The sequence below is a fragment of the Schistocerca serialis genome, unplaced genomic scaffold (assembly GCF_023864345.2).
Source record: "Schistocerca serialis cubense isolate TAMUIC-IGC-003099 unplaced genomic scaffold, iqSchSeri2.2 HiC_scaffold_1417, whole genome shotgun sequence".
Lineage (NCBI taxonomy): Eukaryota > Metazoa > Arthropoda > Insecta > Orthoptera > Acrididae > Schistocerca > Schistocerca serialis.
In genome coordinates, this window is record NW_026047644.1 from 27038792 (window position 1) to 27064136 (window position 25345).

The following is a 25345-nucleotide window of genomic DNA, read 5'->3' on the forward strand; positions in this document are numbered from 1 at the left end:
TTGTATTAAATAGGGATGCAATTTCTGTGTTTCATCGTCAATAAGAATATCCAAGGGATACATTAAACCTTAAGTGAAGCATCGGAATCTAAAACTGGACTCACAGGAGTGGTTCAAATCATAGAAAGTTAGAGTGTCAGTCCTCTTGTACTGAAGTCGGCATTGTGCCTTTTGTGTTAAATTCGGATGCAATTTCTGAGTTTCATCGTCAATAAGAAGATCCTAGGTATACAGTAAACCTGAAGTGAAGCATCCGAATCTAAAACAGGTCTGACAGGAGAGGTTCAAATCATAGAAAGTTATAGTGTCAGTCCTCTTGTACTGAAGTCGGCATTGTGCATTTTGTATTAATTTCAGATGCAATTTCTGTGTTTCATTGTCAATAAGAAGGTCCAAGGGATACAGTAAACCTGAAGTGAAGCATCGGAATCTAAAACTGCTTTCACAGGAGTTGTTCAAATCATAGAAAATTGGAGTGTCAGTCCTCCTTTACTTAAGTCGGCATTGTGCCTTTTGAATCTAATTCCGATGCTATTTCTGTGCTTCATCGTCAATAAGAAGGTACAAGGGATACAGAAAAAATGAAGTGAAGCATCGGAATCTACAACTGGACTCACAGGAGAGGTTCAAATCATAGAATGTTCAAGTGTCAGTCATGTATTACTTAAGTTGCCATTGTGCCTTTTGTATTAAATTCAGATGCAATTTCTGTGTTTCATCGTCAATAAGATGGTCCAAGGCATACAGTTAACCTGAAGTGAAGCATCGGAATCTAAAACTAAACTCACAGGAGAGGTTCAAATCATAGAAAGTTAGAGTGTCAGTTCTTCTCTTACTTAAGTCGGCGTTGTGCGTTTTGTATTAAATTCGGATGCAATTTCAGTTTTTCATCGTCAATAAGAAGGTCCAAGGGATACAGTAAACCTGAAGCTAAGCATCCGAATCTAAAACTGGACTCACAAGAGTGCTCAAATCATAGAAAGTTAGAGTGTCAGTCCTCTTGCACTTAAGTCGGCTTTGTGCCTTTTGTATAAATTAGGATGCAATTTCTGTGTTTCATCGTCAATAAGAAGGTCCAAGGGATACAGTAAACCTGAAGTGAAGCATCGGAATCTAAAATATGACTCACAGGAGAGATTCAAATCATAGAATGTTAGAGTGTCAGTTCTCTTGTACTTAAGTCGGCATTGTGCCTTTTGTATTAAATTCGGATGCAATTACTGTGTTTCATCGTAAAGAAGATGGTCCAAGGGATACAGTAAACCTGAAGTGAAGCATCGGAATCTAAATCTGGACTCACAGTAGAGGTTCAAATCATAGAAAGTAAGAGTGTCAGTCCTCTTGTACTTAGGTCGGCATTGTGAATTTTGAATATAATTCCGATGCAATTTCTGTGCTTCATCGTCAATACGAAGGTCCTAGGTATACAGTAAACCTGAAGTGAAGCATCCGAATCTAAAACTGGACTCCCAGGAGAGGTTCAAATCATAGAGAGTTAGAATGTCAGTCCTCTTTTACTTAAGTCGGCATTGTGCCCTTTGAATCTAATTCCGATGCAATTTCTGTGCTTCATCGTCAATACGAAGGTCCTAGGTATACAGTAAACCTGAAGTGAAGCATCGGAATCTAAAACTGGACTCACTGGATAGGTTCAAATCTTAGAAAGTTAGAGTGTCAGTCCTGTTTTACTTAAGTCGTCATTGTGCCTTTTGTATTAAATTCGGATGCAATTTCTGTGCTTCATCGTCAATAAGATGGTCCAAGGCATACAGTAAACCTGAAATGAAGCATCGGAATCTAAAACTGGACTCACAGGAGATGGTCAAATCATAGAAAATTAGAGTGTCAGTCCTCTTGTACTTAAGTCGGCATTGTGCCTTTTGTATTAAATTCGGATGCAATTTCTGTCTTTCATCGTCAATAAGAAGGTCCAAAGGATACAGTAAACCTGAAGTGAAGCATCGGAATCTAAAACTGGACTCCTAGGAGAGATTCAAATCATAGAAACTAAGAGTGTCAGTCCTCTTGTACTTATGTCGGCATTATGAATTGTGTATTAAATTCGGATGCAATTTCTGTGTTTCATCGTCAATAAGAAGGTCCATGGGATACAGTAAACATGAAGTGAAGCATCGGAATCCAAAACTGTACTCACAGGAGAGGTTCAAATCATAGAAAGTAAGAGTGTCAGTCCTCTTGTACTTAAGTCGGCATTGTGACTTTTGTATTAAATTCGGATGCAATTACTGTTTTTCATCGTAAAGAAGATGGTCCAAGTGATACAGTAAACCTGAAGTGAAGCTTCGGAATCTAAATCTGGACTCACAGGAGAGGTTCAAATCATAGAAAGTAAGAGTGTCAGTCCTCTTGTACTTAATCGGCATTGTGCCTTTTGAATATAATTCCGATGCAATTTCTGTGCTTCATCGTCAATAAGAAGGTCCAAGGTATACAGTAAACCTGAAGTGAATCATCGGTATCTAAAACTGGACTCACAGGAGATGTTCAAATCATAGAAAGTTAGTGTGTCAGTCCTCTTGTACTTAAGTCGGGATTGTGCCTTTTGAATTTAGTTCCGATGCAATTTCTGTTTTTCATCGTCAATAAGAATTTCCAAGGGATACAGTAAACCTGAAGTGAAGCATCGGAATCTAAGACTGAACTCACAGGAGAGGTTCAAATCATAGAATGTTAGAGTGTCAGTCCTGTTTTACTTAAGTCGTCATTGTGCCTTCTGTATTAAATTCGGATGCAATTTCTGTGTTTCATCGTCAATAAGATGGTCCAAGGCATACAGTAAACCTGAAATGAAGCATCGGAATCTAAAACTGGACTCACAGGAGATGGTCAAATCATAGAAAATTAGAGTGTCAGTCCTCTTGTATTTAAGTCGGCATTGTGCCTTTTGTATTAAATTCGGATGCAATTTCTGTCTTTCATCGTCAATAAGAAGGTCCAAGGGATACAGTAAACCTGAAGTGAAGCATCGGAATCTAAAACTGGACTCCTAGGAGAGATTCAAATCATAGAAACTAAGAGTGTCAGTCCTCTTGTACTTATGTCGGCATTATGAATTGTGTATTAATTTCGAATGCAATTTTTGTGTTTCATCGTCAATAAGAAGGTCCAAGGGATACAGTAAACATGAAGTGAAGCATCGGAATCTAAAACTGTACTCACAGGAGAGGTTCAAATCATAGAAAGTTAGAGTGTCAGTCCTCTTGTACTTAAGTCGGCATTGTGCCTTTTGAATATAATTCCGATGAAATTTCTGTGCTTCATCGTCAATAAGAAGGTCCAAGGTATACAGTAAACCTGAAGTGAAGCATCCGAATCTAAAACTGGACTCACAGGAGAGGTTCAAATCATAGAAAGTTAGAATGTCAGTCCTCTTTTACTTAAGTCGGCATTGTGCCTTTTGAATCTAATTCCGATGCAATTTCTGTGCTTCATCGTCAATACGAAGGCCCTAGGTATACAGTAAACCTGAAGAGAAGCATCCGAATCTAAAACTGGACTCACAGGAGAGGTTCAAATCATAGAGAGTTAGAATGTCAGTCCTCTTTTACTTAAGTCGGCATTGTTCCCTTTGAATCTAATTCCGATGCAATTTCTGTGCTTCATCTTCAATACGAAGGTCCTAGGTATACAGTAAACCAGAAGTGAAGCATCGGAATCTAAAACTGGACTCACTGGATAGGTTCAAATCTTAGAAAGTTAGAGTGTCAGTCCTGTTTTACTTAAGTCGTCATTGTGCCTTTTGTATTAAATTCGGATGCAATTTCTGTGTTTCATCGTCAATAAGATGGTCCAAGGCATACAGTAAACCTGAAATGAAGCATCGGAATCTAAAACTGGACTCACAGGAGATGGTCCATAGAAAATAAGAGTGTCAGTCCTCTTGTACTTAAGTCGGCATTGTGCCTTTTGTATTAAATTCGGATGCAATTTCTGTCTTTCATCGTCAATAAGAAGGTCCAAGGGATACAGTAAACCTGAAGTGAAGCATCGGAATCTAAAACTGGACTCCTAGGAGAGATTCAAATCATAGAAACTAAGGGTGTCAGTCCTCTTGTACTTATGTCGGCATTATGAATTGTGTATTAAATTCGGATGCAATTTCTGTGTTTCATCGTCAATAAGAAGGTCCAAGGGATACAGTAAACATGGAGTGAAGCATCGGAATCTAAAACTGTACTCACAGGAGAGGTTATAATCATAGAAAGTTAGAGTGTCAGTCCTCTTGTACTTAAGTCGGCATTGTGCCTTTTGAATTTAATTCCGAAGCAATTTCTGAGCTTCATCGGCAATAAGAAGGTCCATGGTATACAGTAAACCTGAAGTCAATCATCGGAATCTAAAACTGGACTCACAGGAGAGGTTGAAATCATAGAAAGTTAAAGTGTCAGTTCTCTTGTACTTAAGTAGGCATTGTGACTTTTGAATTTAATTTCGATGCAGTTTCTGTGTTTCATCGTCAATAAGAAGGTCCAAAGGATACAGTAAACCTGAAGTGAAGCATCGGAACCTAAAACTGGACTCAGAGGAGATGTTCAAATCACAGAAAGTTAGAGTGTCAGTCGTCTTGTACTTAAGTCGGCATTGTGCCTTTTGTATTATATTCGGATGCAATTTCCGTCTTTCATCGTCAATAAGAAGGTCCAAGGGATACAGTAAACCTGAAGTGAAGCATCGGAATCTAAAACTGGACTCACTGGATAGGTTCAAATCTTAGAAAGTTAGAGTGTCAGTCCTGTTTTACTTAAGTCGTCATTGTGCCTTTTGTATTAAATTCGGATGCAATTTCTGTGTTTCATCGTCAATAAGATGGTCCAAGGCATACAGTAAACCTGAAATGAAGCATCGGAATCTAAAACTGTACTCACAGGAGATGGTCAAATCATAGAAAATTACAGTGTCAGTCCTCTTGTACTTAAGTCGGCATTGTGCCTTTTGTATTAAATTCGGAAGCAATTTCTGTGTTTCATTGTCAATAAGAAGGTCCAAGGGATACAGTAAACCAGAAGTGAAGAATCCTAAACTAAAACTGGACTCACAGGAAAGATTCAAATCATAGAAAGTTAGAGTGTCAGTCCTCTTGTACTTAAGTCGGCATTGTGCCTTTTGTATTAAATAGGGATGCAATTTCTGTGTTTCATCGTCAATAAGAATATCCAAGGGATACATTAAACCTTAAGTGAAGCATCGGAATCTAAAACTGGACTCACAGGAGTGGTTCAAATCATAGGAAGTTAGAGTGTCAGTCCTCTTGTACTGAAGTCGGCATTGTGCCTTTTGTGTTAAATTCGGATGCAATTTCTGTGTTTCATTGTCAATAAGAAGATCCTAGGTATACAGTAAACCTGAAGTGAAGCATCCGAATCTAAAACAGGTCTCACAGGAGAGGTTCAAATCATAGAAAGTTAGAGTGTCAGTCCTCTTGTACTGAAGTCGGCATTGTGCATTTTGTATTAATTTCAGATGCAATTTCTGTGTTTCATTGTCAATTAGAAGGTCCAAGGGATACAGTAAACCTGAAGTGAAGCATCGGAATCTAAAACTGCTTTCACAGGAGTTGTTCAAATCATAGAAAATTGGAGTGTCAGTCCTCCTTTACTTAAGTCGGTATTGTGCCTTTTGAATCTAATTCCGATGCTATTTCTGTGCTTCATCGTCAATAAGAAGGTACAAGGGATACAGAAAAAATGAAGTGAAGCATCGGAATCTACAACTGGACTCACAGGAGAGGTTCAAATCATAGAATGTTCAAGTGTCAGTCATGTATTACTTAAGTCGCCATTGTGCCTTTTGTATTAAATTCGGATGCAATTTCTGTGTTTCATCGTCAATAAGATGGTCCAAGGCATACAGTTAACCTGAAGTGAAGCATCGGAATCTAAAACTAAACTCACAGGAGAGGTTCAAATCATAGAAACTTAGAGTGTCAGTTCTTCTCTTACTTAAGTCGGCGTTGTGCGTTTTGTATTAAATTCGGATGCAATTTCAGTTTTTCATCGTCAATAAGAAGGTCCAAGGGATACAGTAAACCTGAAGCTAAGCATCCGAATCTAAAACTGGACTCACAAGAGTGCCCAAATCATAGAAAGTTAGAGTGTCAGTCCTCTTGCACTTAAGTCGGCTTTGTGCCTTTTGTATAAATTCGGATGCAATTTCTGTGTTTCATCGTCAATAAGAAGGTCCAAGGGATACAGTAAACCTGAAGTGAAGCATCGGAATCTAAAATTGGACTCACAGGAGAGATTCAAATCATAGAATGTTAGAGTGTCAGTTCTCTTGTACTTAAGTCGGCATTGTGCCTTTTGTATTAAATTGGGATGCAATTTCTGTGTTTCATCGTCAATAAGAAGGTCCAAGGGATACAGTAAACCTGAAGTGAAGCATCGGAATCTAAAACTGAACTCACAGGAGAGGTTCAAATCAAAGTATGTTAGGGTGTCAGTCCTCTCGTACTTAAGTCGGCTTTGGGCCTTATGAATTTAATTCCAACGCAATTTCTGTGCTTCATCGTCAATAAGAAGGTTCAAGGTATACAGTAAACCTGAAGTGAAGCATCGGAATCTAAAACTGGACTCACAGGAAAGGTTCAAATCATAGATAGTTAGAGTGTCAGTCCTCTTGTACTTAATTATGCATTGTGCCTTTTGTATTAAATTCGGATGTAATTACTATGTTTCATCGTCAATAAGAAGGTCCAAGGTATACAGAAACCTGAAGTGAAGCATCGGAATGTAAAACTGGACTCACAGGAAATGTTCAGATCAAAGAAAGTAAGAGTGTCAGTCCTCTTGTACTTAAGTCGGCATTGTGACTTTTGTATTAAATTCGGATGCAATTACTGTGTTTCATCGTAAAGAAGATGGTCCAAGGGATACAGTAAACCTGAAGTGAAGCATCGGAATCTAAATCTGGACTCACAGTAGAGGTTCAAATCATAGAAAGTAAGAGTGTCAGTCCTCTTGTACTTAGGTCGGCATTGTGAATTTTGAATATAATTCCGATGCAATTTCTGTGCTTCATCGTCAATACGAAGGTCCTAGGTATACATTAAACCTGAAGTGAAGCATCCGAATCTAAAACTGGACTCACAGGAGAGGGTTAAATCATAGAGAGTTAGAATGTCAGTCCTCTTTTACTTATGTCGGCATTGTGCCCTTTGAATCTAATTCCGATGCAATTTCTGTGCTTCATCGTCAATACGAAGGTCCTAGGTATACATTAAACCTGAAGTGAAGCATCCGAATCTAAAACTGGACTCACAGGAGAGGTTCAAATCATAGAGAGTTAGAATGTCAGTCCTCTTTTACTTAAGTCGTCATTGTGCCTTTTGTATTAAATTCGGATGCAATTTCTGTGTTTCATCGTCAATAAGATGGTCCAAGGCATACAGTAAACCTGAAATGAAGCATCGGAATCTAAAACTGGACTCACAGGAGATGGTCAAATCATAGAAAATTAGAGTGTCAGTCCTCTTGTACTTAAGTCGGCATTGTGCCTTTTGTATTAAATTCGGATGCAATTTCTGTCTTTCATCGTCAATAAGAAGGTCCAAAGGATACAGTAAACCTGAAGTGAAGCATCGGAATCTAAAACTGGACTCCTAGGAGAGATTCAAATCATAGAAACTAAGAGTGTCAGTCCTCTTGTACTTATGTCGGCATTATGAATAGTGTATTAAATTCGGATGCAATTTCTGTGTTTCATCGTCAATAAGAAGGTCCATGGGATACAGTAAACATGAAGTGAAGCATCGGAATCCAAAACTGTACTCACAGGAGAGGTTCAAATCATAGAAAGTTAGAGTGTCAGTCCTCTTGTACTGAAGTCGGCATTGTGCCTTTTGAATTTAATTCCGAAGCAATTTCTGTGCTTCATGGGCAATAAGAAGGTCCAAGGTATACAGTAAACCTGAAGTCAATCATCGGAATCTAAAACTGGACTCACAGGAGAGGTTGAAATCATAGAAAGTTAGAGTGTCAGTTCTCTTGTACTTAAGTAGGCATTGTGACTTTTGAATTTAATTTCGATGCAGTTTCTGTGTTTTATCTTCAATAAGAAGGTCCAAATGATTCAGTAAACCTGAAGTGAAGCATCGGAACCTAAAACTGGACTCACAGGAGATGTTCAAATCATAGAAAGTTAGAGTGTTAGTCGTCTTGTACTTAAGTCGGCATTGTGCCTTTTGTATTATATTCGGATGCAATTTCCGTCTTTCATCGTCAATAAGAAGGTACAAGGGATACAGTAAACCTGAAGTGAAGCATCGGAATCTAAAACTGGACTCACTGGAGTGGTTCAAATCATAGAAAGTTAGAGTGTCAGTCCTCTTGCACTTAAGTCGGCATTGTGCCTTTTGTATTAAATTCGGAAGCAATTTCTGTGTTTCATTGTCAATAAGAAGGTCCAAGGGATACAGTAAACCAGATGTGAAGAATCGGAAACTAAAGCTGGACTCACAGGAAAGATTCAAATCATAGAAAGTTAGAGTGTCAGTCCTCTTGTACTTAAGTCGGCATTGTGCCTTTTGTATTAAATAGGGATGCAATTTCTGTGTTTCATCGTCAATAAGAATGTCCAAGGGATACAGTAAACCTTAAGTGAAGCATCGGAATCTAAAACTGGACTCACAGGAGTGGTTCAAATCATAGAAAGTTAGAGTGTCAGTCCTCTTGTACTTAAGTCGGCATTGTGCCTTTTCAATCTAATTCCGATGCAATTTCTGTGCTTCATCGTCAATAAGAAGGTCCAAGGGATACAGTAAAAATGAAGTGAAGCATCGGAATCTAAAACTGGACTCGCAGGAGAGGTTCAAATCATAGAATGTTCAAGTGTCAGTCATGTATTACTTAAGTCGTCATTGTGCCTTTTGTATTAAATTCGGATGCAATTTCTGTGTTTCATCGTCAATAAGATGGTCCAAGGCATACAGTTAACCTGAAGTGAAGCATCGGAGTCTAAAACTAAACTCACAGGAAAGGTTCAAATCATAGAAAGTTAGAGTGTCAGTCCTCTTGTATTTAAGTCGGCATTGTGCCTTTTGTATTATATTCGGATGCAATTATTGTGTTTCATCGTCAATAAGAAGGTCTAAGGGATACAGTAAACCTGAAGTGAAGCATCGGAATCTATAACTGGACTCACAGGAGAGGTTCAAATCATAGAAAGTTAGAGTGTAAGTCCTCTTGTACTTAAGTCGGCATTGTGCCTTTTGTATTAAATTCGGATGCAATTTCTGTGTTTCATCGTCAATAAGAAGGTCCAAGGGATACAGTAAACCTGAAGTGAAGCATCGGAATCTAAAATTGGACTCACAGGAGAGATTCAAATCATAGAATGTTAGAGTGTCAGTTCTCTTGTACTTAAGTCGGCATTGTTCCTTTTGTATTAAATTGGGATGCAATTTCTGTGTTTCATCGTCAATAAGAAGGTCCAAGGGATACAGTAAACCTGAAGTGAAGCATCGGAATCTAAAACTGAACTCACAGGAGAAGTTCAAATCAAAGTACGTTAGGGTGTCAGTCCTCTCGTACTTAAGTCGGCTTTGGGCCTTTTGAATTTAATTCCAACGCAATTTCTGTGCTTCATCGTCAATAAGAAGGTTCAAGGTATACAGTAAACGTGAAGTGAAGCATCGGAATCTAAAACTGGACTCACAGGAAACGTTCAAACCATAGAAAGTTAGAGTGTCAGTCCTCTTGTACTTAATTATGCATTGTGCCTTTTGTATTAAATTCGGATGTAATTACTATGTTTCATCGTCAATAAGAAGGTCCAAGGTATACTGTAAACCTGAAGTGAAGCATCGGAATCTAAACCTGGACTCACAGGAAATGTTCAGATCATAGAAAGTTAGAGTGTCAGTCCTCTCGTACTTAAGTCGGCATTGTGATTTTGAATTAAGTTCGGATGCAATTTATGTGTTTCATCGTCAATAAGAAGGTTCAAGGGATACAGTAGACCTGAAGTGAGGCATCGGAATCTAAAACTGGACTCACAGGAGATGTTCAAATCATAGAAAGTTAGAGTGTCTGTCCTCTTGTACTTCAGTCGGCATTGTGCCTTTTGTATTAAATTCGGATGCAATTTCTGTCTGTCATCGTCAATAAGATGGTCCAAGGGATACAGTAAACCTGAATTGAAGCATCGGAATCCAAAACCGGACTTACAGGAAAGGTTCAAATCATAGAAAGTTAGAGTTTCAGTCCTCTTGCACTTCACTCGGAGTTGTGGCTTTTGTATTAAATTCGGATGCAATTTCTTTGTTTCATCTTCAATAAGAAGGTCCAAGGGATACAGTAAACCTGAAGTGAAGCAACGGAATCCAAAACTGGACTCACAGGAGAGATTCAAATCGTAGAAAGTTAGAGTGTCAGTCCTCTGGTACTTAAGTCGGCATTATGCCTTTTGTATTAAATTGGGATGCAATTTCTGTGTTTCATCGTCAATAAGAAGGTCCAAGGGATACAGTAAACCTGAAGTGAAGCATCGGAATCTAAAACTGGACTCACAAGAGAGGTTCAAATCATAGGAAGTTAGAGTGTAGGTCCTCTTGTACTTAAGTCGGAATTGTGCCTTTTTTATGAAATTCGGATGCAATGTCAGTGTTTCATCGTCAATAAGAAGGTCCAAATGATACAGTAAACCTGAAGTGAAGCATCGGAATCTAAAACTGGACCCACAGGAGAGGTTCAAATCAAAGTATGTTAGGGTGTCAGTCCTCTCGTACTTCTGTTGGCATTGGGACTTTTGAATTTAATTTCGACGCAATTTCTGTGCTTCATCGTCAATAAGAAGGTCCAAGGTATACAGTAAACCTGAAGTGAAGGATCGGAATCTAAAAATGGACTCACAGGAGAGGTTCAGATCATAGAAAGTTAGAGTGTCAGTCCTCCCGTCCTTAAGTCGGCATTGTGATTTTGAAGTAAGTTCGGATGGAATTTCTGTGTTTCTTCGTCAATAAGTAGGTCCAACGGATACAGTAATCCTGAAGTGAATCATCGGAATCTAAAACTGGACTCACAGGAGAGGTTCAAATCATAGAAAGTTAGTGTGTCAGTCCTCTTGGACTTAAGTCGGGATTGTGCCTTTTGAATTTAGTTCCGATGCAATTTCTGTTTTTCATCGTCAATAAGAATTTCCAAGGGATACAGTAAACCTGAAGTGAAGCATCGGAATCTAAGACTAAACTCACAGGAGAGGTTCAAATCATAGAATGTTAGAGTGTCAGTCCTGTTTTACTTAAGTCGTCATTGTGCCTCTTGTGTTAAATTCGGATGCAATTTCTGTGTTTCATCGTCAATAAGATGGTCCAAGGCATACAGTAAACCTGAAATGAAGCATCGGAATCTAAAACTGGACTCACAGGAGATGGTCAAATCATAGAAAATTAGAGTGTCAGCCCTCTTGTACTTAAGTCGGCATTGTGCCTTTTGTATTAAATTCGGATGCAATTTCTGTCTTTCATCGTCAATAAGAAGGTCCAAGGGATACAGTAAACCTGAAGTGAAGCATCGGAATCTAAAACTGGACTCCTAGGAGAGATTCAAATCATAGAAACTAAGAGTGTCAGTCCTCTTGTACTTATGTCGGCATTATGAATTGTGTATTAAATTCGAATGCAATTTCTGTGTTTCATCGACAATAAGAAGGTCCAAGGGATACAGTAAACATGAAGTGAAGCATCGGAATCTAAAACTGTACTCACAGGAGAGGTTCATATCATAGAAAGTTAGAGTGTCAGTCCTCTTGTACTTAAGTCGGCATTGTGCCTTTTGAATATAATTCCGATGAAATTTCTGTGCTCCATCGTCAATGAGAAGGTCCAAGGTATACAGTAAACCTGAAGTGAAGCATCCGAATCTAAAACTGGACTCACAGGAGAGGTTCAAATCATAGAAAGTTAGAATGTCAGTCCTCTTTTACTTAAGTCGGCATTGTGCCTTTTGAATCTAATTCCGATGCAATTTCTGTGCTTCATCGTCAATACGAAGGTCCTAGGTATACAGTAAACCTGAAGTGAAGCATCCGAATCTAAAACTGGACTCACAGGAGAGGTTCAAATCATAGAGAGTTAGAATGTCAGTCCTCTTTTACTTAAGTCGGCATTGTGCCCTTTGAATCTAATTCCGATGCAATTTCTGTGCTTCATCGTCAATACGAAGGTCCTAGGTATACAGTAAACCTGAAGTGAAGCATCGGAATCTAAAACTGGACTCACTGGATAGGTTCAAATCTTAGAAAGTTAGAGTGTCAGTCCTGTTTTACTTAAGTCGTCATTGTGCCTTTTGTATTAAATTCGGATGCAATTTCTGTGTTTCATCGTCAATAAGATGGTCCAAGGCATACAGTAAATTTGAAATGAAGCATCGGAATCTAAAACTGGACTCACAGGAGATGGTCAAATCATAGAAAATTAGAGTGTCAGTCCTCTTGTACTTAAGTCGGCATTGTGCCTTTTGTATTAAATTCGGATGCAATTTCTGTCTTTCATCGTCAATAAGAAGGTACAAGGGATACAGTAAACCTGAAGTGAAGCATCGGAATCTAAAACTGGACTCACTGGAGTGGTTCAAATCATAGAAAGTTAGAGTGTCAGTCCTCTTGCACTTAAGTCGGCATTGTGCCTTTTGTATTACATTCGGAAGCAATTTCTGTGTTTCATTGTCAATAAGAAGGTCCAAGGGATACAGTAAACCAGATGTGAAGAATCGGAAACTAAAGCTGGACTCACAGGAAAGATTCAAATCATAGAAAGTTAGAGTGTCAGTCCTCTTGTACTTAAGTCGGCATTGTGCCTTTTGTATTAAATAGGGATGCAATTTCTGTGTTTCATCGTCAATAAGAATGTCCAAGGGATACAGTAAACCTTAAGTGAAGCATCGGAATCTAAAACTGGACTCACAGGAGTCGTTCAAATCATAGAAAGTTAGAGAGTCAGTCCTCTTGTACTTAAGTCGGCATTGTGCCTTTTCAATCTAATTCCGATGCAATTTCTGTGCTTCATCGTCAATAAGAAGGTCCAAGGGATACAGTAAAAATGAAGTGAAGCATCGGAATCTAAAACTGGACTCACAGGAGAGGTTCAAATCATAGAATGTTCAAGTGTCAGTCATGTATTACTTAAGTCGTCATTGTGCCTTTTGTATTAAATTCGGATGCAATTTCAGTGTTTCATCGTCAATAAGATGGTCCAAGGCATACAGTTAACCTGAAGTGAAGCATCGGAATCTAAAACTAAACTCACAGGAAAGGTTCAAATCATAGAAAGTTAGAGTGTCAGTCCTCTTGTACTTAAGTCGGCATTGTGCCTTTTGTATTATATTCGGATGCAATTTCTGTGTTTCATCGTCAATAAGAAGGTCCAAGGGATACAGTAAACCTGAAGTGAAGCATCGGAATCTATAACTGGACTCACAGGAGAGGTTCAAATCATAGAAAGTTAGAGTGTCAGTCCTCTTGTACTTAAGTCGGCATTGTGCCTTTTGTATTAAATTCGGATGCAATTTCTGTGTTTCATCGTCAATAAGAAGGTCCAAGGGATACAGTAAACCTGAAGTGAAGCATCGGAATCTAAAATTGGACTCACAGGAGAGATTCAAATCATAGAATGTTAGAGTGTCAGTTCACTTGTACTTAAGTCGGCATTGTGCCTTTTGTATTAAATTGGGATGCAATTTCTGTGTTTCATCGTCAATAAGAAGGTCCAAGGGATACAGTAAACATGAAGTGAAGCATCGGAATCTAAAACTGAACTCACAGGAGAGGTTCAAATCAAAGTACGTTAGGGTGTCAGTCCTCTCGTACTTAAGTCGGCTTTGGGCCTTTTGAATTTAATTCCAACGCAATTTCTGTGCTTCATCGTCAATAAGAAGGTTCAAGGTATACAGTAAACTTGAAGTGAAGCATCGGAATCTAAAACTGGACTCACAGGAAACGTTCAAACCATAGAAAGTTAGAGTGTCAGTCCTCTTGTACTTAATTATGCATTGTGCCTTTTGTATTAAATTCGGATGTAATTACTATGTTTCATCGTCAATAAGAAGGTCCAAGGTATACTGTAAACCTGAAGTGAAGCATCGGAATCTAAACCTGGACTCACAGGAAATGTTCAGATCATAGAAAGTTAGAGTGTCAGTCCTCTCGTACTTAAGTCGGCATTGTGATTTTGAATTACGTTCGGATGCAATTTATGTGTTTCATCGTCAATAAGAAGGTACAAGGGATACAGTAGACCTGAAGTGAGGCATCGGAATCTAAAACTGGACTCACAGGAGATGTTCAAATCATAGAAAGTTAGAGTGTCTGTCCTCTTGTACTTCAGTCGGCATTGTGCCTTTTGTATTAAATTCGGATGCAATTTCTGTCTGTCATCGTCAATAAGATGGTCCAAGGGATACAGTAAACCTGAATTGAAGCATCGGAATCCAAAACCGGACTTACAGGAAAGGTTCAAATCATAGAAAGTTAGAGTTTCAGTCCTCTTGCACTTAAGTCGGCATTGTGCCTTTTGTATTAAATTCGGATGCAATTTCTTTGTTTCATCTTCAATAAGAAGGTCCAAGGGATACAGTAAACCTGAAGTGAAGCATCGGAATCTAAAACTGGACTCACAGGAGAGATTCAAATCGTAGAACGTTAGAGTGTCAGTCCTCTGGTACTTAAGTCGGCATTATGCCTTTTGTATTAAATTGGGATGCAATTTCTGTGTTTCATCGTCAATAAGAAGGTCCAAGGGATACAGTAAACCTGAAGTGAAGCATCGGAATCTAAAACTGGACTCACAAGAGAGGTTCAAATCATAGGAAGTTAGAGTGTAGGTCCTCTTGTACTTAAGTCGGAATTGTGCCTTTTTTATTAAATTCGGATGCAATGTCAGTGTTTCATCGTCAATAAGAAGGTCCAAATGATACAGTAAACCTGAAGTGAAGCATCGGAATCTAAAACTGGACCCACAGGAGAGGTTCAAATCAAAGTATGTTAGGGAGTCAGTCCTCTCGTACTTAAGTCGGCATTGGGACTTTTGAATTTAATTTCGACGCAATTTCTGTGCTTCATCGTCAATAAGAAGGTCCAAGGTATACAGTAAACCTGAAGTGAAGGATCGGAATCTAAAAATGGACTCACAGGAGAGGTTCAGATCATAGAAAGTTAGAGTGTCAGTCCTCCCGTCCTTAAGTCGGCATTGTGATTTTGAAATAAGTTCGGATGGAATTTCTGTGTTTCTTCGTCAATAAGTAGGTCCAAGGGATACAGTAATCCTGAAGTGAAGCATCGGAATCTGAAACTGGACTCCTAGGAGACGTTCAAATCATTGAAAGTAAGAGTGTCAGTCCTCTTGTACTTAAGTCGGCATTGTGACTTTTGTATTAAATTCGGATGCAATTACTGTGTTTCACCGTCAATAAGATGGTCCAAGAAATACAGTAAACCTGAAGTGAAGCATCGGAATCTAAACTGGACTCACAGGAGAGGTTCAAATCATAGAATGTTAGAGAGTCAGTCCTCTCGTACTTAAGTCGGCATTGTGATTTTGAATTAAGTTTGGATGCAATTTATGTGTTTCATCGTCAATAAGAAGGTCCAAGGGATACAGTAGACCTGAAGTGAAGCATAGGAAACTAAAACTGGACTCACAGGAGAGGTTCAAATCATAGAAAGTTAGAGTGTCAGTCCTCTTGTACTTCAGTCAGCATTGTGCCTTTTGTATTAAATTCGGATGCAATTTCGTCTGTCATCGTCAATAAGATGGTCCAAGGGATACAGTAAACCTGAAGTGAAGCATCGGAATCCAAAACCGGACTCACAGGAAAGGTTCAAATCATAGAAAGTTAGAGTGTCAGTCCTCTTGTACTTACGTCCACATTGTGCTTTATGAATTTAATTCCGATGCAAATATCTGTGCTTCATCGTCAATAAGAAGGTCCAAGGTATACAGTAAACCTGAAGTGAAGCATCGGAATCTAAAACTGGACTCACAGGAGACGTTCAAGTAATAGAAAGTTAAAGTGTCAGTCCTCTTGTACTTAATTCGGCATTCTGCTTTTTGTATTTAATTCCGATGCAATTTCAGTGTTTCATCATCAATAAGAAGGGCCAAGGGATACAGTGAACCTGAAGTGAAGCATCGGAATCTAAAACTGAACTCACTGGAGAGGTTCAAATCATAGAATCTTAGGGTGTCAGTCCTGTCGTACTTAAGACAGCATTGTGCCTTTTGAATTTAAAGCCGAAGCAATTTCTGTGCTTCATCGTCAATAAGAAGATCCAAGGGATACAGTAAACCTGAAGTGAAGCATCGGAATCTAAAACTGGACTCACAGGAGAGGTTCAGATTATAGAAAGTTAGAGTGTCAGTCCTCTCGTACTGAAGTCGGCATTGTGATTTTGAATTAAGTTCGGATGCAATTTCTGTGTTTCATCGTCAATATGAAGGTCCATGGGATACAGTATACCTGAAGTGAAACATCGGAATCTAAAACTGGGCTCACAGGAGAGGTTCAAATCATAGAAAGTTAGAGTGTCAGTCCTCTTGTACTTACGACGACATTGTGCCTTTTGAATTTAATTCCGATGCAAATATCTGTGCTTCATCGTCAATAAGAAGGTCCAAGGTATACAGTAAACCTGAAGTGAAGCATCGGAATCTAAAACTGTACTCACAGGAGACGTTCAAGTCATAGAAAGTTAGAGTGTCAGTCCTCTTGTACTTAAGTCGGCATTGTGCCTTTTGTATTTAATTCCGAAGCAATTTCTGTGTTTCATCGTCAATAAGAATGTCCAAGGTATACAGTAAATCTGAAGTGAAGCATCGGAATCTAAAACTGGACTCACCAGAGAGGTTCAAATCATAGAAATTAAGAGTGTCAGTCCTCTTGTACTTAAGTCGGCATTGTGACTTTTGTATTACATTCGGATGCAATTACTATGTTTCATCGTCAATAAGAAGGTCCAAGGTATACAGTAAACCTGAAGTGAGGCATCGGAATCTAAAACTGGACTCACAGGAGAGGTTAAAATCATAGAAAGTTAGAGTGTCAGTCCTCTCGTACTTAAGTCGGCTTTGGGCCTTATGAATTTAATTCCAACGCAATTTCTGTGCTTCATCGTCAATAAGAAGGTTCAAGGTATACAGTAAACCTGAAGTGAAGCATCGGAATCTAAAACTGGACTCACAGGAAAGGTTCAAATCATAGAAAGTTAGAGTGTCAGTCCTCTTGTACTTAATTATGCATTGTGCCTTTTGTATTACATTCGGATGTAATTACTATGTTTCATCGTCAATAAGAAGGTCCAAGGTATACAGTAAACCTAAAGTGAAGCATCGGAATCTAAAACTGGACTCACAGGAAATGTTCAGATCATAGAAAGTTAGAGTGTCAGTCCTCCCGTCCTTAAGTCGGCATTGTGATTTTGAATTAAGTTCGGATGCAATTTCTGTGTTTCTTCGTCAATAAGTAGGTCCAAGGGATACAGTAAACCTGAAGTGAAGCATCGGAATCTAAAACTGGACTCCTAGGAGAGGTTCAAATCATAGAAAGTAAGAGTGTCAGTCCTCTTGTTCTTAAGTCGGCATTGTGACTTTTGTATTAAATTCGGATGCAATTACTGTGTTTCATCGTAAAGAAGATGGTCCAAGGGATACAGTAAACCTGAAGTGAAGCATCGGAATCTAAATCTGGACTCACAGGAGAGGTTCAAGTCATAGAAAGTAAGAGTGTCAGTCCTCTTGTACTTAAGTCGGCATTGTGCCTTTTGAATATAATTCCGATGCAATTTCTGTGCTTCATCGTCAATAAGAAGGTCCAAGGTATACAGTAAACCTGAAGTGAATCATGGGAATCTAAAACTGGACTCACAGGAGAGGTTCAAATCATAGAAAGTTAGTGTGTCAGTCCTCTTGTACTTAAGTCGGGATTGTGCCTTTTGAATTTAGTTCCGATGCAATTTCTGTTTTTCATCGTCAATAAGAATTTCCAAGGGATACAGTAAACCTGAAGTGAAGCATCGGAATCTAAGACTGAACTCACAGGAGAGGTTCAAATGATAGAATGTTAGAGTGTCAGTCCTGTTTTACTTAAGTCGTCATTGTGCCTTTTGTATTAAATTCGGATGCAATTTCTGTGTTTCATCGTCAATAAGATGGTCCAAGGCATACAGTAAACCTGAAATGAAGCATCGGAATCTAAAACTGGACTCACAGGAGATGGTCAAATCATAGAAAATTAGAGTGTCAGTCCTCTCGTACTTAAGTCGGCATTGTGCCTTTTGTATTAAATTCGGATGCAATTTCTGTCTTTCATCGTCAATAAGAAGGTCCAAGGGATACAGTAAACCTGAAGTGAAGCATCGGAATCTATAGCTGGACTCCTAGGAGATATTCAAATCATAGAAACTAAGAGTGTCAGTCCTCTTGTACTTATGTCGGCATTATGAATTGTGTATTAAATTCGAATGCAATTTCTGTGTTTCATCGTCAATAAGAAGGTCCAAGGGATACAGTAAACATGAAGTGAAGCATCGGAATCTGAAACTGTACTCACAGGAGAGGATCAAATCATAGAAAGTTAGAGTGTCAGTCCTCTGGTACTTAAGTCGGCATTGTGCCTTTTGAATATAATTCCGATGAAATTTCTGTGCTTCATCGTCAATAAGAAGGTCCAAGGTATACAGTAAACCTGAAGTGAAGCATCCGAATCTAAAACTGGACTCACAGGAGAGGTTCAAATCATAGAAAGTTAGAATGTCAGGCCTCTTTTACTTAAGTCGGCATTGTGCCTTTTGAATCTAATTCCGATGCAATTTCTGTGCTTCATCGTCAATACGAAGGTCCTAGGTATACACTAAAACCTGAAGTGAAGCATCCGAATCTAAAACTGGACTCACAGGAGAGGTTTAAATCATAGAGAGTTAGAATGTCAGTCCTCTTTTACTTAAGTCGGCATTGTGCCCTTTGAATCTAATTCCGATGCAATTTCTGTGCTTCATCGTCAATACGAAGGTCCTAGGTATACATTAAACCTGAAGTGAAGCATCGGAATCTAAAACTGGACTCACTGGATAGGTCCAAATCTTAGAAAGTTAGAGTGTCAGTCCTGTTTTACCTAAGTCGTCATTGTGCCTTTTGTATTAAATTCGGATGCAATTTCTGTGTTTCATCGTCAATAAGATGGTCCAAGGCATACAGTAAACCTGAAATGAAGCATCGGAATCTAAAACTGGACTCACAGGAGATGGTCAAATCATAGAAAATTAGAGTGTCAGTCCTCTTGTACTTAAGTCGGCATTGTGCCTTTTGTATTAAATTCGGATGCAATTTCTGTCTTTCATCGTCAATAAGAAGGTCCAAAGTATACAGTAAACCTGAAGTGAAGCATCGGAATCTAAAACTGGACTCCTAGGAGAGATTCAAATCATAGAAACTAAGAGTGTCAGTCCTCTTGTACTTATGTCGGCATTATGAATTGTGTATTAAATTCGGATGCAATTTCTGTGTTTCATCGTCAATAAGAAGGTCCAAGGGATACAGTAAACATGAAGTGAAGCATCGGAATCTAAAACTGTACTCACAGGAGAGGTTCAAATCATAGAAAGTTAGAGTGTCAGTCCTCTTGTACTTAAGTCGGCATTGTGCCTTTTGAATTTAATTCCGAAGCAATTTCTGTGCTTCATCGGCAATAAGATGGTCCAAGGTATACAGTAAACCTGAAGTCAATCATCGGAATCTAAAACTGGACTCACAGGAGAGGTTGAAATCATAGAAAGTTAGAGTGTCAGTTCTCTTGTACTTAAGTAGGCATTGTGACTTTTGAATTTAATTTCGATGCAGTTTCTGTGTTTTATCTTCAATAAGGAGGTCCAAAGGATACAGTAAACCTGAAGTGAAGCATCGGAACCTAAAACTGGACTCACAGGAGATGTTCAAATCATAGAAAGTTAGAGTGTCAGTCGTCTTGTACTTAAGTCGGCATTGTGCCTTTTGTATTATATTCGGATGCAATTTCCGTCTTTCATCGTCAATAAGAAGGTACAAGGGATACAGTAAACCTGAAGTGAAGCATCGGAATCTAAAACTGGACTCATTGGAGTGGTTCAAATCATAGAAAGTTAGAGTGTCAGTCCTCTTGCACTTAAGTCGGCATTGTGCCTTTTGTATTAAATTCGGAAGCAATTTCTGTGTTTCATTGTCAATAAGAAGGTCCAAGGGATTCAGTAAACCAGAAGTGATGAATCGGAAACTAAAACTGGACTCACAGGAAAGATTCAAATCATTGAAAGTTAGAGTGTCAGTCCTCTTGTACTTAAGTCGGCATTGTGCCTTTTGTATTAAATAGGGATGCAATTTCTGTGTTTCATCGTCAATAAGAATGTCCAAGGGATACAGTAAACCTTAAGTGAAGCATCGGAATCTAAAACTGGACTCACAGGAGTGGTTCAAATCATAGAAAGTTAGAGCGTCAGTCCTCTTGTACTTAAGTCGGCATTGTGCCTTTTCAATCTAATTCCGATGCAATTTCTGTGCTTCATCGTCAATAAGAAGGTCCAAGGGATACAGTAAAAATGAAGTGAAGCATCGGAATCTAAAACTGGACTCACAGGAGAGGTTCAAATCATAGAATGTTCAAGTGTCAGTCATGTATTACTTAAGTCGCCATTGTGCCTTTTGTATTAAATTCTGATGCAATTTCTGTGTTTCATCGTCAATAAGATGGTCCAAGGCATACAGTTAACCTGAAGTGAAGCATCGGAATCTAAGACCGAACTCACAGGAGAGGTTCAAATCATAGAATGTTCAAGTGTCAGTCATGTATTACTTAAGTCGCCATTGTGCCTTTTGTATTAAATTCGGATGCAATTTCTGTGTTTCATCGTCAATAAGATGGTCCAAAGCATACAGTAAACCTGAAATGAAGCATCGGAATCTAAAACTGGACTCACAGGAGATGGTCAAATCATAGAAAATTAGAGTGTCAGTCCTCTTGTACTTATGTCGGCATTATGAATTGTGTATTAAATTCGGATGCAATTTCTGTGTTTCATCGTCAATAAGAAGGTCCAAGGGATACAGTAAACATGAAGTGAAGCATCGGAATCTAAAACTGTACTCACAGGAGAGGTACAAATCATAGAAAGTTAGAGTGTCAGTCCTCTTGTACTTAAGTCGGCATTGTGCCTTTTGAATTTAATTCCGATGAAATTTCTGTGCTTCATCGTCAATAAGAACGTCCAAGGTATACAGTAAACCTGAAGTGAAGGATCCGAATCTAATACTGGACTCACAGGAGAGGTTCAAATCATAGAAAGTTAGAATGTCAGGCCTCTTTTACTTAAGTCGGCATTGTGCCTTTTGAATCTAATTCCGATGCAATTTCTGTGCTTCATCGTCAATACGAAGGTCCTAGGTATACAGTAAACCTGAAGTGAAGCATCCGAATCTAAAACTGGACTCACAGGAGAGGTTTAAATCATAGAGAGTTAGAATGTCGGTCCTCTTTTACTTAAGTAGGCATTGTGCCCTTTGAATCTAATTCCGATGCAATTTCTGTGCTTCATCGTCAATACGAAGGTCCTAGGTATACATTAAACCTGAAGTGAAGCATCGGAATCTAAAACTGGACTCACTGGATAGGTCCAAATCTTAGAAAGTTAGAGTGTCAGTCCTGTTTTACTTAAGTCGTCATTGTGCCTTTTGTATTAAATTCGGATGCAATTTCTGTGTTTCATCGTCAATAAGATGGTCCAAGGCATACAGTAAACCTGAAATGAAGCATCGGAATCTAAAACTGGACTCACAGGAGATGGTCAAATCATAGAAAATTAGAGTGTCAGTCCTCTTGTACTTAAGTCGGCATTGTGCCTTTTGTATTAAATTCGGATGCAATTTCTGTCTTTCATCGTCAATAAGAAGGTCCAAAGGATACAGTAAACCTGAAGTGAAGCATCGGAATCTAAAACTGGACTCCTAGGAGAGATTCAAATCATAGAAACTAAGAGTGTCAGTCCTCTTGTACTTATGTCGGCATTATGAATTGTGTATTAAATTCGGATGCAATTTCTGTGTTTCATCGTCAATAAGAAGGTCCAAGGGATACAGTAAACATGAAGTGAAGCATCGGAATCTAAAACTGTACTCACAGGAGAGGTTCAAATCATAGAAAGTTAGAGTGTCAGTCCTCTTGTACTTAAGTCGGCATTGTGCCTTTTGAATTTAATTCCGAAGCAATTTCTGTGCTTCATCGGCAATAAGAAGGTCCAAGGTATACAGTAAACCTGAAGTCAATCATCGGAATCTAAAACTGGACTCACAGGAGAGGTTGAAATCATAGAAAGTTAGAGTGTCAGTTCTCTTGTACTTAAGTAGGCATTGTGACTTTTGAATTTAATTTCGATGCAGTTTCTGTGTTTTATCTTCAATAAGAAGGTCCAAGGGATACAGTAAACCTGAAGTGAAGCATCGGAACCTAAAACTGGACTCACAGGAGATGTTCAAATCATAGAAAGTTAGAGTGTCAGTCGTCTTGTACTTAAGTCGGCATTGTGCCTTTTGTATTATATTCGGATGCAATTTCCGTCTTTCATCGTCAATAAGAAGGTACAAGGGATACAGTAAACCTGAATTGAAGCATCGGAATCTAAAACTGGACTCATTGGAGTGGTTCAAATCATAGAAAGTTAGAGTGTCAGTCCTCTTGCACTTAAGTCGGCATTGTGCCTTTTGTATTAAATTCGGAAGCAATTTCTGTGTTTCATTGTCAATAAGAAGGTCCAAGGGATACAGTAAACCAGAAGTGATGAATCGGAAACTAAAACTGGACTGACAGGAAAGATTCAAATCATAGAAAGTTTGAGTGTCAGTGCTCTTGTACTTAAGTCGGCATTGTGCCTTTTGTATTAAATAGGGATGCAATTTCTGTGTTTCATCGTCAATAAGAATGTCCAAGGGATACAGTAAACCTTAAGTGAAGCATCGGAATCTAAAACTGGATTCACAGGAGTGGTTCAAATCATAGAAAGTTAGAGCGTCAGTCCTCTTGTACTTAAGTCGGCATTGTGCCTTCTCAATCTAATTCCGATGCAATTTCTGTGCTTCATCGTCAATAAGAAGGACCAAGGGATACAGTAAAAATGAAGTGAAGCATCGGAATCTAAAACTGGACTCACAGGAGAGGTTCAAATCATAGAATGTTCAAGTGTCAGTCATGTATTACTTAAGTCGCCATTGTGCCTTTTGTATTAAATTCTGATGCAATTTCTGTGTTTCATCGTCAATAAGATGGTCCTAGGCATACAGTTAACCTGAAGTGAAGCATCGGAATCTAAAACTAAACTCACAGGAGAGGTTCAAATCATAGAAAGTTAGAGTGTCAGTTCTCGTGTACTTAAGTCGGCATTGTGCCTTTTGTATTAAATTGGGATGCAATTTCTGTGTTTCATCGTCAATAAGAAGGTCCAAGGGATACAGTAAACCTGAAGTGAAGCATCGGAATCTAAAACTGAACTCACAGGAGAGGTTCAAATCAAAGTATGTTAGGGTGTCAGTCCTCTCGTACTTAAGTCGGCTTTGGGCCTTTTGAATTTAATTCCAACGCAATTTCTGTGCTTCATCGTCAATGAGAATGTTCAAGGTATACAGTAAACCTGAAGTGAAGCATCGGAATCTAAAACTGGACTCACAGGAAACGTTCAAACCATAGAAAGTTAGAGTGTCAGTCCTCTTGTACTTAATTATGCATTGTGCCTTTTGTATTAAATTCGGATGTAATTACTATGTTTCATCGTCAATAAGAAGGTCCAAGGTATACTGTAAACCTGAAGTGAATCATCGGAATCTAAAACTGGACTCACAGGAAATGTTCAGATCATAGAAAGTTAGAGTGTCAGTCCTCTCGTACTTAAGTCGGCATTGTGATTTTGAATTAAGTTCGGATGCAATTTATGTGTTTCATCGTCAATAAGAAGGTACAAGGGATACAGTAGACCTGAAGTGGGGCATCGGAATCTAAAACTGGACTCACAGGAGATGTTCAAATCATAGAAAGTTAGAGTTTCAGTCCTCTTGCACTTAAGTCGGCATTGTGCCTTTTGTATTAAATTCGGATGCAATTTCTGTGTTTCATCTTCGATAAGAAGGTCCAAGGGATACAGTAAACCTGAAGTGAAGCATCGGAATCTAAAGCTGGACTCAGAGGAGAGATTCAAATCGTAGAAAGTTAGAGTGTCAGTCCTCTGGTACTTATGTCGGCATTATGCCTTTTGTATTAAATTGGGATGCAATTTCTGTGTTTCATCGTCAATAAGAAGGTCCAAAATGATACAGTAAACCTGAAGTGAAGCATCGGGAATCTAAAACTGGACCCACAGGAGAGGTTCAAATCAAAGTATGTTAGGGTGTCAGTCCTCTCGTACTTAAGTCGGCATTGGGACTTTTGAATTTAATTCCGACGCAATTTCTGTGCTTCATCGTCAATAAGAAGGTCCAAGGTATACAGTAAACGAGAAGTGAAGGATCGGAATCTAAAAATGGACTCACAGGAGAGGTTCAGATCATAGAAAGTTAGAGTGTTAGTCCTCCCGTCCTTAAGTCGGCATTGTGATTTTGAATTAAGTTCGGATGCAATTTCTGTGTTTCTTCGTCAATAAGTAGGTCCAAGGGATACAGTAATCCTGAAGTGAAGCATCGGAATCTAAAACTGGACTCCTAGGAGACGTTCAAATCATTGAAAGTAAGAGTGTCAGTCCTCTTGTACTTAAGTCGGCATTCTGCCTTTTGTATTTAATTCCGATGCAATTTCTGTGTTTCATTATCAATAAGAAGGGCCAAGGGGTACAGTAAACCTGAAGTGAAGCATCGGAATCTAAAACTGAACTCACTGGAGAGGTTCAAATCATAGAATCTTAGGGTGTCAGTCCTGTCGTACTTAAGACAGCATTGTGCCTTTTGAATTTAAAGCCGAAGCAATTTCTGTGCTTCATCGTCAATAAGAAGGTCAAAGGGATACAGTAAACCTGAAGTGAAGCATCGGAATCTAAAACTGGACTCACAGGAGAGGTTCAGATTATAGAAAGTTAGAATGTCAGTCGTCTCGTACTGAAGTCGGCATTGTGATTTTGAATTAAGTTCGGATGCAAATTCTGTGTTTCATCGTCAATAAGAAGGTCCATGGGATACAGTATACCTGAAGTGAAACATCGGAATCTAAAACTGGACTCACAGGAGAGGTTCAAATCATAGAAAGTTATAGTGTCAGTCCTCTTGTACTTAAGTCGGCATTGTGCCTTTTGAATATAATTCCGATGCAACTTCTGTGCTTCATCGTCAATAAGAAGGTCC